The sequence below is a fragment of the Brachyistius frenatus genome, unplaced genomic scaffold, assembly GCF_029030835.1.
Source record: "Brachyistius frenatus isolate BFR_SWC_R1_liver_20210118 unplaced genomic scaffold, ASM2903083v1 Contig_14, whole genome shotgun sequence".
Classification (NCBI taxonomy): Eukaryota; Metazoa; Chordata; class Actinopteri; family Embiotocidae; genus Brachyistius; species Brachyistius frenatus.
The window spans coordinates 5,755,356-5,768,572 of NW_027210613.1; the positions used below are offsets into that span (position 1 = coordinate 5,755,356).

The following is a 13,217-nucleotide window of genomic DNA, read 5'->3' on the forward strand; positions in this document are numbered from 1 at the left end:
TACCCGAGGGAGCCCTGACACACGGAGGAGCACAAACTCCATCTCCTCCACACACACACACACACACACACACACACACACACACACACACACACACACACACACACACACACACACACACACACACACACACACACACACACACACACACACACACACACACACACACACACACACACACACACACACACAGAGACACACAGCGACACCAACAAGCTGTCACAAATTGTCACACACTTTCTCCTTCCGTCATCTTTGCTGTGTCTATTAAGTCCAACAGTTATACTTCCAAAACTGTAAATCCCATTAAAATAAACATTTAGCACAACTCCAGCTCAATAAGTAGCGCCAGATCTTCGCAGCAGTTTTACAGTTAAAACTTCACAAGAGAGCACTGCCGGCGGAGTCTGTGTTCATTTCCTCATCAATACTCAGACGTATTCATGCAGCTGGTAATGACGGATACAAATATGGGCCAAACATTAAATTACCTTGTGCCCTGAGAACAGATAAACCCTCTTAAGTGCTTTTTAAAAAATCTGCTGTCATAGCCCCCCAAAACACACAAACACATGCACACACCCCTCTCTTTCTCCCCCTTTCTCTCTTACTGGCAGTAGCCTGGTGCAGGTTCCCATGGAAACCAACCTACTCTGAGCAACGGCAGATGGAGAGGGAGCTGGAGGTCTAAATTTATCTCCCAGCATCCTCTCTGACTACAGACGCACACTGGCAGCAGGAAGTGAGAAGGGGAACTGCTTGGCCTCTGCATGCATTTACAAGCTGGCATGACCCTTGACTTCCAGTCCCCTCTGAGTGACGACAGGTCGATGTCACAGCAGACGATGACAGCTTTAACAACAACAACAACAAAAATAACAATCTCAGTGTAGCAATGCAACCTTTGATACCATACAGGAGTCTCTGCCACATTCCCAAAGTGTAACGTAAACAGAAAGTTAAATCTCAGTGCTTCCTCTCCCACCGCCACCAAAAACAGAGCTGTCAATCAAACTCAGACCACAAATCCTATAGAGTAACACTAACCAATCACAGAACCACAGAAAGAAGTTTGGTTTGATTGTAAATGACTGAAAAAAAAAAAAAAACCTGATGGCAGATAGAGCAGAAAACCTCACAGGCTAAGACTCACACTCACCCAGGAATATCACTGCTGTCAGGAGGAGCCGCGCTAAGGAGGATGCCATCTGACAAAACACCACATACCAGAGTCCTCACTCACTCTCAAAGCTCTGTGAGGGATGCACTGGGATCGCTGTACCTCTGCAGGCCAGAGGGTGTAGAGAGGGATTTCATAGGCCTTTGATAAGACTGGCAGTTCACAACTGTTGCAGTGTTCGTTTTGATTAAACACAAGCCGGTGAACTGTAGGTCAATGCCGGTCTTTAAATCAAACACAGTAGAGCAGAGCTTTGTAATGCACACCTCGGCAAGAGAGGAGGATTGCACTCAGAGTTTTAATAATATTCCCGGCAGCTCCTTTGGTGACATAATCAACTGTAAAAACAAACTGACCACAACTTGGACTAAATTGCAGGTTGTGGGGTTTTCCATCATTTTATTTGTGGCTAGGATGGAAATCATCTTTTTTTTTTTTTTTTTTGTCCCTTAGTTAATTTAAATTATAGCCCAAAGTTTGCCTCAGATGTCTTTACCTCTGGTTGGAGAGGGGCTCTAACGTTTCACCCTCTTGTCCAACACAGAACAAATTCCATAAATTTTCCATAAACTCAAAAACCTCGAGCAAAATCAACAGAGGAGGGATCCCTCTTCTAGGAAAGACATGCAATAAGTGTCATACAGTACACACAGACTCTTGTGGTGCAAAGGAGACTTCTTTAGAACATTAATCAAATCTGTGACATTCATTTATTTCAGTGACACCTTTTGACACGCTCAACGTCTCAGGTATGTTATCCTTACATCAGTGCAAAAAAAAGTCTTTAAAATTCACGAGACAAACTTAAATCCTTTAACTTAAAAATAACTCCTGTAGTTGCTAATGTACTCGCTTATAATGTGCCCAAGTTTCAAAAAATAATATAAGTTAAACATACACACATAATTCAACAACAACAACTGTAACTGTTGCAATAACTGAATAATTAATTTGCCGTAGCTGACAAGTAAAATAATGATAAGGAGGAAAAGGCTGAGGAGAGAGAGGAAGACAGAGTGTGAGTGGGGTGCAGAGAGAGAGAGAGAGAGAGAGAGAGAGAGAGAGAGAGAGAGAGACAAACAGACAGAGTTTAGATTACCTGACAGAGCAGTCTGGTCTTCCCCCTCAGAGACTCTTCACAGGCACTGTGAGACAAGCAGGGAGAGCCAGAGAGTGAGAGCGGATATGACTGTTTGAGTGGGTGTGTTGCTGAGAGAGGGAGAGCAAAAGCGAGAGAAAGGCTGGGGGTGAGGCGAAAAAAAGGAGTGATGAAGAAAGAGGGACAGAGGAAGACAGTAAATTAATGTTTCCACTGTACAAATGTGAGGGGAGGAAAAGAAAAATCACGTAGCAAGAAGACACCAAAAGCGACTGTACTCCTGTGGTATCTAAAAAAAAAAAATCACATCATCTCTAAAACCGCATCATCGATTGCCATGTTTCTTGGTTCCAGTTTAACCTAAGTGTACAACACACTAGGACAGTTAAACCGAAACTATACACCCACACATTCAGGCCAGGATTGTCTGCTGCTGTTTCTTTAACTCGAACACATTCAGCGGCTGTGACACACTGCCGACAGACAGGATTACAAACAGGTCTTACATGGGGTTTTCCCTCGCAACACAGAACCCTGCAGGCGATTCCTTGCAATTATCACCTCCTTATCAGCATAAATCATCTCATTGTAGTGGTAAGAGATAGAAAAAAAAAACACCACAGCCTTCCTCCTAAGTGACGAAGCCTTTGCCTACAGAAACATGACTCCTTTACGTAAATCCTTAAATCCTCCAGCTACAGCCAGAGTGCCATTGTGCTGCATCTGTAAATGAATTCCAGAGTGGCATCCATTCAAGCAAGCCCCCGCATTACGCAGAACTCTGGTTAGGCCTATCAGCAGTGCAATTCCAGAGAGAGAGAGAGGGAGAGAAACAGAAAGAGAAAGAGAGAATTGAGAATGAACGGAGGTCCTGCTGTTCCATAGAGCTTTGCCTCACTGGCAGAGTGCAGGAAGTATGAGTCACACTTTCTAAAATAAACACACTCACACAGCGACGAGCCGGCACAGAGAATGAGCGGATGGCTGGGCTACTGATCAGAAGGCAGGCAGAGAGAACATGGATCCATACAGTCCAGCAACACGTGGTGGCCTGGTGGGATTCAAAGACAGATGAAGGGATGAGTCAAAAGGAAAAGATGATTCTCTGCTACTCTAATTGTTCCCTATATTTCTGTTTTGTTTTTCTTCTCAGCTTTGTCTTCCACATGCCTGCTTGTTTGCCATCTTTTTCAAATATCTTTGTTCTCTTCACTTCTTTCCCATGAATTGTCCACATGTCCTCTATTTTACATCCTCTGCTTTGCATTTCCTCTCTTGTTTTATTTGGTCCCAGTCAATAGGAGTGTTGTTCAGGACTTGGTGATTACCCCTGGCTCACTGCTGCTGATGGCCGACTGCTGTACGCGACTGTGCTGGCCTGATGCTGAGCTACTATCACAGGCTGCTGCCTTCGCTGGCCTAGGCGTTGTATTGTGTCTGCCTGAATGTGCTCATTGTCACCCTTTACAGCACGCACCTTCTATACTGTACTTCCCTGTGAGGGACCTTCACCCATCCGTCATCCCTTTGTCCTCTGTTCCTCAGACTGTGGGGTTCTGAGGGGAAGGTGCGGAGGGAGGGCAGAGGCCCGGGAACAAAACTGCCACTGTGGCGATGATTGACGGGAAAGTTGCTCTACACAGACGTAACGATTATCAAGGCCAGAGACTGGGCAGCAGATAGGCAGATCATATTTTGGGCTGCAAGTTGTACTTCAGGACTGCTCCTTATTGTTGTTGTGTTTTTTCGTTTTGTATTTGCGCTTTGCACTTCAGGGCTGCTCATTTTTGTGGTTGTGTTTTATTTTTATTTTTGTGTTTTGCACCTCAGGACCACAGGTTTTTTGGGGGGGTTGTTGCATTTTCTTCTGTTGTTGTGTTTTGCATCTCAGTGCCACCGTATATAATAAACAATAACCATATGCTACCCACTGGCCCAAAACCTGTCAGACTTACAGTATGCAAAATTGTTTTCATTTACAGTAAATGGAAACAAGGCCTCCCCTGTGGTATGTCACATGAGCCAATGTATTGCACACACCTTCATATATAATATAATACCAAGACAAGCAACACCTAAAACGCAAACATCATGCTTTATAAGAAACTTTGGTCTCTTTTGGAGCAGCCACAGACTGTAATTTAGACTAAATGAGTGGTTTGCGCATTTACAGAGTACCATACAGATGACATATTTTTGGACTTTCACCCTGTAAACTGCAGACACAGGCAGTAAAATGGGCAAATATGGGACTATTCAGAGAGGGTTCTCTCTGTTCTGAGGGTAGATTATTTCAGACATGTGGTCTTCCAGTAAACTGACCCCCTCTTTGCATATGACTGTGGTATTATGATAGAAACAAAATCCATTTAAAGAGGGAGCCTACCTTGTGTATAAAAGCCACTGTGGCTCTGTATTGCTCTACCTGTTTGCATGTATTTGGAAAGAAAAAAAAACTGAGGGCAAAGGAGACATCCAAATGAGTTGTGTGGCTGTGATGGCCTTCTGGAAACGGGATGTCGAAACACTAAATCCGGTCATTACTCAATTAAATGTAACAATTGTGTCACTTCATTCTCACCGTCCACCTCATGAACTTGCATAAATCTTAAATACACCTTGTGTAACATAAAGTTTAACCTCAGCACTTTTCTCTGAAAAAAGACCATGAGAAGTGAAACATCTGTCAGCAGTCTATGACTGGAGGGCACAAGTAAACAGTATGACCAGATCAGAGAACAATTTCAGTTAGGGTCATATGTAGTCATATTTTTTAGGACCTTTCTTTGCTCACTGTAAATGTTTTTCTGAAAAAAAAAACCCCATTAAATACGGTAAACGGGTAAAGTAAACCAAAGTTTAAAATGCATCAGATAATGTCCATCGCTAAACACGAACAGACATTCAGTAAGCAATATAATGCAACATAAAATTAACTCAATTTGTTTTAAATCAGCACATACCTTATCAAAGGAGAAGTATAGAAGGCTAAAGGTTGAGGGATGCTCTAAAGTTTGTATGACCTATCTTTAGCTTGTAGTTGTTCCAAATGACTGCACTTTAGATCTGGTGAAAAACTTGTTGTCGTAGAGAGGGGTGACAGTAAAACATTGTTTAAATATGGGAATTGTGGCACTCATATTCAGACAGCCTCTCCTGGAGGGCATTGGTACAATGGTACTCGTACGCACATAACGTTCCAGAAAAGAGAGAACTTCAAATCTGGGCTGTTTTCTTGCTGTCGCACAGCTGTGTGATGACGGTGTGAAGCCGGTGTCAAAGTTACAGAAGTTACGCAGCTCCCCATTCTGACTTGGGTTAAGGTGTGGGCAGCGGATGCTGCAGAAACCGTTGGACCATCCAACAAGCACTTCTGTTGAAGTAAACTGGCACCTTAGAAGAGTTGTCCAGTTAAGTATTGCACTCTTTCAATATTGTTGTACTGGGAATACAGCTAAAAATATATAAATCAATGAGACAGCCAGACATAGCTTTTATTTATTATATGCATTCTTTTACCTTTACAAAATCTGCCGCTTACATTACCACCAATATGCAACTTGACCACGTGCAATTTAGTTGGAGGTTTTTATGTATGTATGTAAGCAGCAGATAATGTAGCATCAAGCTGCTGAAGAAAAGGGATGGTTTAATAATAAATATAATAACTATCTAATCAAAGAATAAGACAGGATAATAATGTGAAACAAGTGGTGCTAACTTTATGCACAATTGTTGTTCATATTTTGTCCTAGAAGTGCCTCAAAACAAACTTATAAACCTGATCAAACAAAATAGGCCAGAGCTCGTGTAACATGCAACCAACCAGCCAGCTAATGGAGTTGAGCTTCTAGTCTTTTGTTGATGCCAATCGATATGTACCCTCAACTGATGAGATATCTGATCCTGTAAAACACTGACAGACTGGCCACCCTCTGTTTCACTCAGCACATCAGTCTGTTTTAATCTTAAGGGGCTTCTCTGCTTCTCTTTTTGTCTATTCCTCACAATTTCTGAGACACAGAAAATTGCACGACTCCCTCTTTGCACTCTTTCCCTATCGAGTTCTCAATTTTAGCCACAGAACACACTCATTATCTTTTCCATGGTGCTGGAGCATTAATAAGCATCACTGTCATGCAGCAAAGTAAACTTTATAATATGAGGAAGGCTACCAGGAAATCATGTCTCCAGGGTTGCTGCGGGTAATGATTATGGAAAGTAGCTTGGCCCTGAGTAAAAGCCTTCATTGGTAAGTGATATTATACACAGAGGTAATCTATCATTAGCAATTTATGACGCTAGGGTAAACCCAGCTATAACAGTTATACTGTTTAAGTCTCTAAAAGAAGGTTTTGATTTGTACCTCAAAGGAAAACTGGTCTTCTGACAAGCAACAATTACATTAGGGACAGCAGCGATGAAAAAGCGACTCGGGGGCCTTAAAAGGAGTTACTGTAACAGGAGTGTCTGTCAAAGAAACTTCACCTATCTTTGGACATCTCGACACCATACGTCAAAACACAGCATGGGTGCACAGTGTGCAAATGAAATAATAGTGTAAAAGCTGGAGGGGAAGGAGGACGGGAGGGAGGGGAGGGGGTTAAATATAGAAAGAGGAACTGACATTTTCAAAAGCTGTCCTCCCTGTGCCCACAAGTTTCACTGATGCGTGGACATCGAGATCACGGAGCACATTCTCCCACGCAGCTTACTGTACCCACCGTTCACAGTCGGCTGCTTTATGTTTGCTCTCTCAATCAATGTGCGAACAGAAACGAAACGCTTGAGGCAAACCTATGATGAGATAAAGGTCTTCAGTTAATTGAACGGAGATGGGAGAAGTACGCAGCTGTGGTAATAAAACTATATGATGACAATTCTCAAATGAAAGCGTAAAATATTTAGAAAGTTTTGAGATTATCTAGCAATGAAAACATGCTTGTTTCTGTAATTTCTCTATATTAAATTTGAGATCTGCCGCTACATGCTGGTTAATGCCAACTTTGTGTATTCATGGAGTCCCACAAAGTTTTTTAATTATATGACAGCAATCATTTCAGTTATTTTTGTTTTCGCTAAAGTTGTCTATTTTTCTTTGAAGTCACTCAAGTGGATTAATCCCCTGTGATGGGAAAGCCTGAGCTAATTCCTCTTTTTGCAGCTGCAGTGCTGCATCCTGTGTGAAGAAGCTGCAGCAGGTACAACGTAGCACTGCTAACTCTGCGCATGACCGGGCACCATGCCTGATCTGCACATCTCGCTAACCTGTCACAATGTTAATTCAAGCCTTTAAGCTGGAGCTGCTTTCACCGCTGCTTGCACAAACAGAGACACGAGGGAAGAGTCAACAGGTGGAAGCTCAACCTGAGTGTGTTCAAACACGAGGACCAGGACGCAGGACGTATCAACACGGCGTCCGGTCCTGCCTTCCTCTCCCGCCTTGGCTGATGGGCATCCTTCTGATCAGGGAGTTTACTCAAAGCCGGGCCAGGCCAAGTAATTGCTACCCACAGTGACAAACAAGTCCATTCAGCCTAAGTGTCGGTTTACAGTTTACGCTCCCTCCTCCGCTGTGAGCCTCTGCTGCCCATTCTGCTTGGTGCCACGCTGCATTAGTGGCCCGTCAACAGAGACTCTCCTGACGCATCAACACTTCGTCAGTCGTCCTTCAAACCCGATGCACTTGTATACAAACGCCATGTGCAATAACCCGTCTGTTTGTGTGTTTGTTTCTCTGAGAGTGGAGGTGTGTGTGAGTGCATGTGTTTGGGAGAGTGTGAGACAGAGAATAACAAGAACGAACAGAAAAACAGCGTATGGAAATGCGTAGGAGAAAGGCAGAGACGTAGAGAGAGGAGCCTCTTGTATGTGGCCATTTCATGTCTTCGGTGCACGGCTCCAACTAATGGTAGTCACCCTACTGTATCTGACGTCTGAGAACATCTTTTGAAAATGCTGCCAAATGTAAGTGTGGTGCTCGGCCTCTATATCTGGAGTCTGCCGCTGCAGGGCTGAATAAGACCACTCATCAATCACACACGGCAATCAAGACAAAAACTCAAACATGGCTTTAGTAAATATGTGTGTTTGCGTGGAGTTGTGAAATAATGAATCAGCAGAATACGCAAATACTTGTGTATGCAACATGAAGGTTTCTCAATCCATGCGTACACTGGGTTTTTGGTGTTTTTCTAAAATACTCAGTGACAACAATAATAAGATACAGATAACACTGGCTGGATTGAAGATGGATCTTCTGGAGATTTAATGAGACCAAACATGTTAAATCATCATGCTGTTTTCACTGTGCTCATCTTATCTTTACAGTAACAGCTGTCAACAGCAGAAACAACAACAACAACAACAACAACAACAATAAAGATTTCACTGTACTGTAAATACAAGGTTTAAGGCATTTTCAGGCCAAGGACCTGCAAACTGATAAAGAGATGGAGCAGGGACCCCCTACTATATATATTGTATAAAATTGTGTTTTATATTAAACTGGAGGAGTGCAGGAGGCTTGGAGGAAGGTCCAGGCTAGTCTCGCGCTGTGAGTGAACCGGTGCCCAAGCTTGAGAGCTCCTGTGTGCCGCTGAATGTGTGCATTTCTGACTGAAAGATAACATCTTCTGCCTCTATTTATCCATTCGCTACAATATGTTGGATTCATGTTAATGTGTATTTAAAGACATTTAAATTGGTGGGGAAAAAAAATAGGAAAAATGATCTAATCAACCAAAAATTTCAGGACCCCCTGCAGTACCTACGCGGACCCCCTAAGGGTCGCGGACCCCCTGTTGAAGACCTCTGGTCTAAGGATTACGACGTCAAGATGAGAGTAGATGTTTTCAAGCAAACTCAAATAAACGTAAATTTACCTCTGCGGCAAGTGGAGATTATTTGCTGTAAGAAAAACATTTTATCCCAAGAGTAAAACTATGGAGAACCTCCATGTGACCATGATCTGAGTCAAACATGGACCAATGTACCGCAAACCAACTGGCCCACTTTGCATTACCAGACACACAGAAATGTACCACTGGCTGCACTCATCGTTCCTGGGAGGTGCAGTCTGGTCTGGCCACAAGGGAAGGCCACACACAACCAAACTGTCTGGTTTCAGGGTATGGTATTATAACCCATATTACTGCAAATACACACTGCTTCACAATCATAGTGTAAACGACACACTTGTTACGGATGAACATTTTTCTCTGCCCTGACCACCCAAACTGTTCAAATTGCTCTGAAAGGTAATCGAGCCCAAAGGTCACGTGACCTGCGTTAGGGGAATTAGCAGTGCATTCCTCCAGCTGTCATCGCCACGTAAAGATCTGGTTTAGGAGAAATCTGACTCCAAAAGCCGAACTCGCCACCTCTCCTCCCTGCTCTCCCACCATCCCACTCGTCTTCAGAGCTGCATCCTCCTGCCTGTAAGCCTGATCATTTGAATACAAAGCAGAGAAACAAAGATGCCCTTAAAATAGAGATGCTGTGTGCAGAGTGTTTTCAAAGAAGCACACTGCAAAGACAGAGCGAGAAAACAGAGAAGGAAAGGAGAGCAAGACAGCAAGATGAACAGGCTTATGGAGAACAAAGTAAGACATTGTATTGATGTAGGATAGGTGGCTGGATACATTGATTTCCTGTTAGGTCTTGCCTGGTTACGTACAGCTGATTTGTCATCCAATACAGGTTGAAGCGCCGTCTCTGAACATGCCCTAAGCCAGGCTTCACTGGCCTCTCTGTATTGATATAAACACAGTGGATCATTATGTTACCGCTGCGAATGTTTCCTCATCAGGAGTGTTTACTGTAAGAGCTTTCTGTCCAGCGAGGTTACTAGCTAATATTTCAGTCTAACTGTTACCTGAGGTACATGACCTCACGACCGCAGATTGAGTATCAAGCAGTTGCATGATGAAGCAAATTAGCCATTATAGAGGAGAAAGCTCCAGTTATCAGTTCTCATTCAATGAGACCTGTTTGAACTGGCTGTGAAAAATGCACATCTGTGACCACATGCTCATTAATTTAATACTATGCTAAACAGAAATTACCTGTACTCACCACAATCTCAAACAAGCTGCCCGTCAACTATCGTTTCATTTTCCTTGTGTGAGGAAAATATTTCTCAGATAAGTCTGGTCTTTTCACTTCTATATACTATTGTTTTCAAACTAAATGAGCCACTTGACACAGTTCAGAAAAGCAAAATTGCAAATCAGCTCAGCCTCTCACATCTAACTGTTTCAATGCAGGTAGTCACAGTAGATTATGCAGCATAGAAATTGAACACAGCAACATGATAAGTAACAGAGGAGCATGGTTAATGTGAGTTTCCATGGAGAATTTGGAAGACACCAATGGCCGGACACAGCTTGGTTTGTTTACCTCTCAGTATAAGAAAAAAAAAGATACTTCAATTGAAATGTCGACTCTTTTAAAGAAACGACAGGAGTTGACCAGTTGCAGAAGCTTTTTTGAGCTCATAGATTAGATGGATGTATAAGGGATAGAACCCTATAAATAGCAACCAATCAGAGATCCCTCCCCAAGGTACCATGGACAAGACCTTGACACTGGTGGCAGTAGGGCGGTGCAGAGGTGAAGCTGTGATGCAGCATAGACTATTATGACTGCAGTGAGAAATGAAGCAAGATGGTCTGAATGTTCCTGGTGATCAATGGATGATAGGAAAGCCTGCGCGCAGCACCCAGGGAAGTAACTAGATGACACCTGAGAGGTGGCGCTCAGTGTCACACGCTACCTGTTTCCTAATGTTTCTAGCATTTGTGCTAAACCAAGCTAGCGGGCTGCCTACTGTATTGGACATATATTTAAGTGGTATTAATCGTCTTCTCTAACTCTCCACCAGAATGCAAATAAGAGAATTTCTCCAAACTGTCAAACTACTTCTTTAAGGAAAAGAAAACTAAACCTGAAAAGTCGCCTATATGTAAGATCAACCTGGGTTTTCATGTGACAACAAACTGAATTGTTTTCATTTCTCTGTGGGAGAGCATTTGTATCCTTGAGATGCTCAGAACAGGAACACCCTGTTATGCATCCCATGGCAGGTTTTTTTTGACACCGTTTAATTTCTGTTGATAGGATTTCAAAAGTTTTCATGCTATAAATTCACTGCCTCTGTGGTCATCGGGCTTCAAATCACCCTGCTCCAGCTGATTTAGCTGTGCCTAGAAAGTGCTCCTCTTTTATGGATCTCTGCGACACACACACAATACAAATTCTCCAAATTCATAAAACATGAATTTGCCACAGATTTGACTTGGAGCTGTTTTTGATATGTAGAAAATGAAAAGGTACGTCAATTTATTTCTCATATAGCCTGTAGAAGCTATACCTGGGTGTTGTAAATTCTAACACAGCCAGGAGTCAAGTCTTTAGACATAATGCCACTTTTTTTGCTTTCCTATAAGAGTAAACTGATGGGAACTGAAACCACACTGTTTGCACATGTAACAACAATTTGAGGTGCATGTTTCCATACTTTACAGTATGAACACACTTGCAAAATAGTGAGTGTTAGTCCCAAGGTAGATCATTTAGAACAAAGCAACTGACTTTCTTTCTTTAGGTATCAAATTATTCAATTTTCCTAATACAATTATACACAGTGTATGCATTATATGATTATACATTCAAGGAATATTCATTTCCACAAAAGCTGACCAATAAGGGAGCTTTGCTTGTCAGCTGTATTTTTTTGTTCAGCAGATTCAGACTAGTTCAGTCAGTTTTGACAGGGAGAAAATCTATTTCAAAACAAAGTTCCCAAGTTCTCCACAAATATTTTAGGAAGTTACGTTCGGAGAGCAGCTGCACCCACAACGAGGGTTGATGAAATGGTAGAAGGTTATTGTTTTTGACATCACTAAAAGCTGGGTGGTGCTTTGCATCAAGCTAAGATTGGGGAAATAACTACAAAAAACAGTAAAACACTGTGCAATCCAATTTTCCTGTTTAAGACCATGTCATTGATGGTATCTGGACCCGTCACACTAAACACATTTGGTCATCAAGCATGTCACTTCCAATACAAGTGTCCTCAGTGAAGAGGTGAAGAAATGAAACAGCTACAGCAGCCCAAGTACTTCAGCAAACTCTACAACAAATGGACTGCAAACTGAATTTTCTAGAAGGATAAAAACTTGTTTAGAGACCATGTAAAAAGCTGATGAGGAAGTCATAAGCCTGAACCCACAAAATCTAAACAAATTGCAAGATGTGCCCTCCAGTTAGCAGCTAAGCTGAGAGGGAAAATCTAATCTACAAACCAAGAAAATCGAATCTGCCGACCCGCAAGTAGGATAACTTTCATTAACTGAAGCAGGCTGACTACAAAAAACTCAAACTGTGCATACCGTCAAAGTTAAACAGTATCTGAACAAATGCAACAAAGTGAAGGAGGGAAAGAATGAGCTCCACAGCTGCAGTTTGTGATTTTAGAAAATGGAGAAAAGGAACAGGACTGATTCAGATTTAATGATAACACTTCCCGGATTTTCTGGTCAGACACACATACTCTATGCTGTACAATGCAGATGCATATATTCACATGCCCAAAACACAAAGTGACACATACACAAACAAAGTCACATTAGTTAAGCCTGGGCAGACCTGATGTTGCCAGCCCACAGTTTTAATTTTACTCATCATGGTCAGGTAAGTCTTAATAGGTGTTTGGTTGAAAGAAACGTCATTTCAAAGCTCTACAAAGTAAATGATTAACCAGCATAAACTTCTCTTCTGTTTGAGGGTTAAATTAGTGTAAAACAAGGGTTTGTTGAATTTGATTAGCTCTGCTTATATAATATTGGAAAAATACTGGACCATCACCAGTGTTGAGCTGCTACTATAGAAGGTGTTATTTTTCAAACAGACAAAGTTAATGAACCTTGTGGATAC

The 13,217-nt window shown here is 42.2% G+C and overlaps 1 protein-coding gene across 3 annotated transcripts in view; it reads right to left on the reverse strand.

Moving 5' to 3' along the window:
- The window catches only part of LOC138617927 (transcription factor HIVEP3), a 38,812-nt gene that overhangs the window by 15,761 nt on the left and 9,834 nt on the right, over positions 1 to 13,217 (reverse strand). For 2 of the 3 annotated variants that reach the window (XM_069693303.1, XM_069693301.1), the window contains exon 2: positions 2,280 to 2,325. The exons of the other annotated variant lie outside the window; for it this stretch is intronic. The gene's annotated coding sequence lies outside the window, so the exon portion shown is untranslated. The remainder of the gene's footprint in view (positions 1 to 2,279; positions 2,326 to 13,217) is intronic. 3 annotated transcript variants of the gene reach the window in all.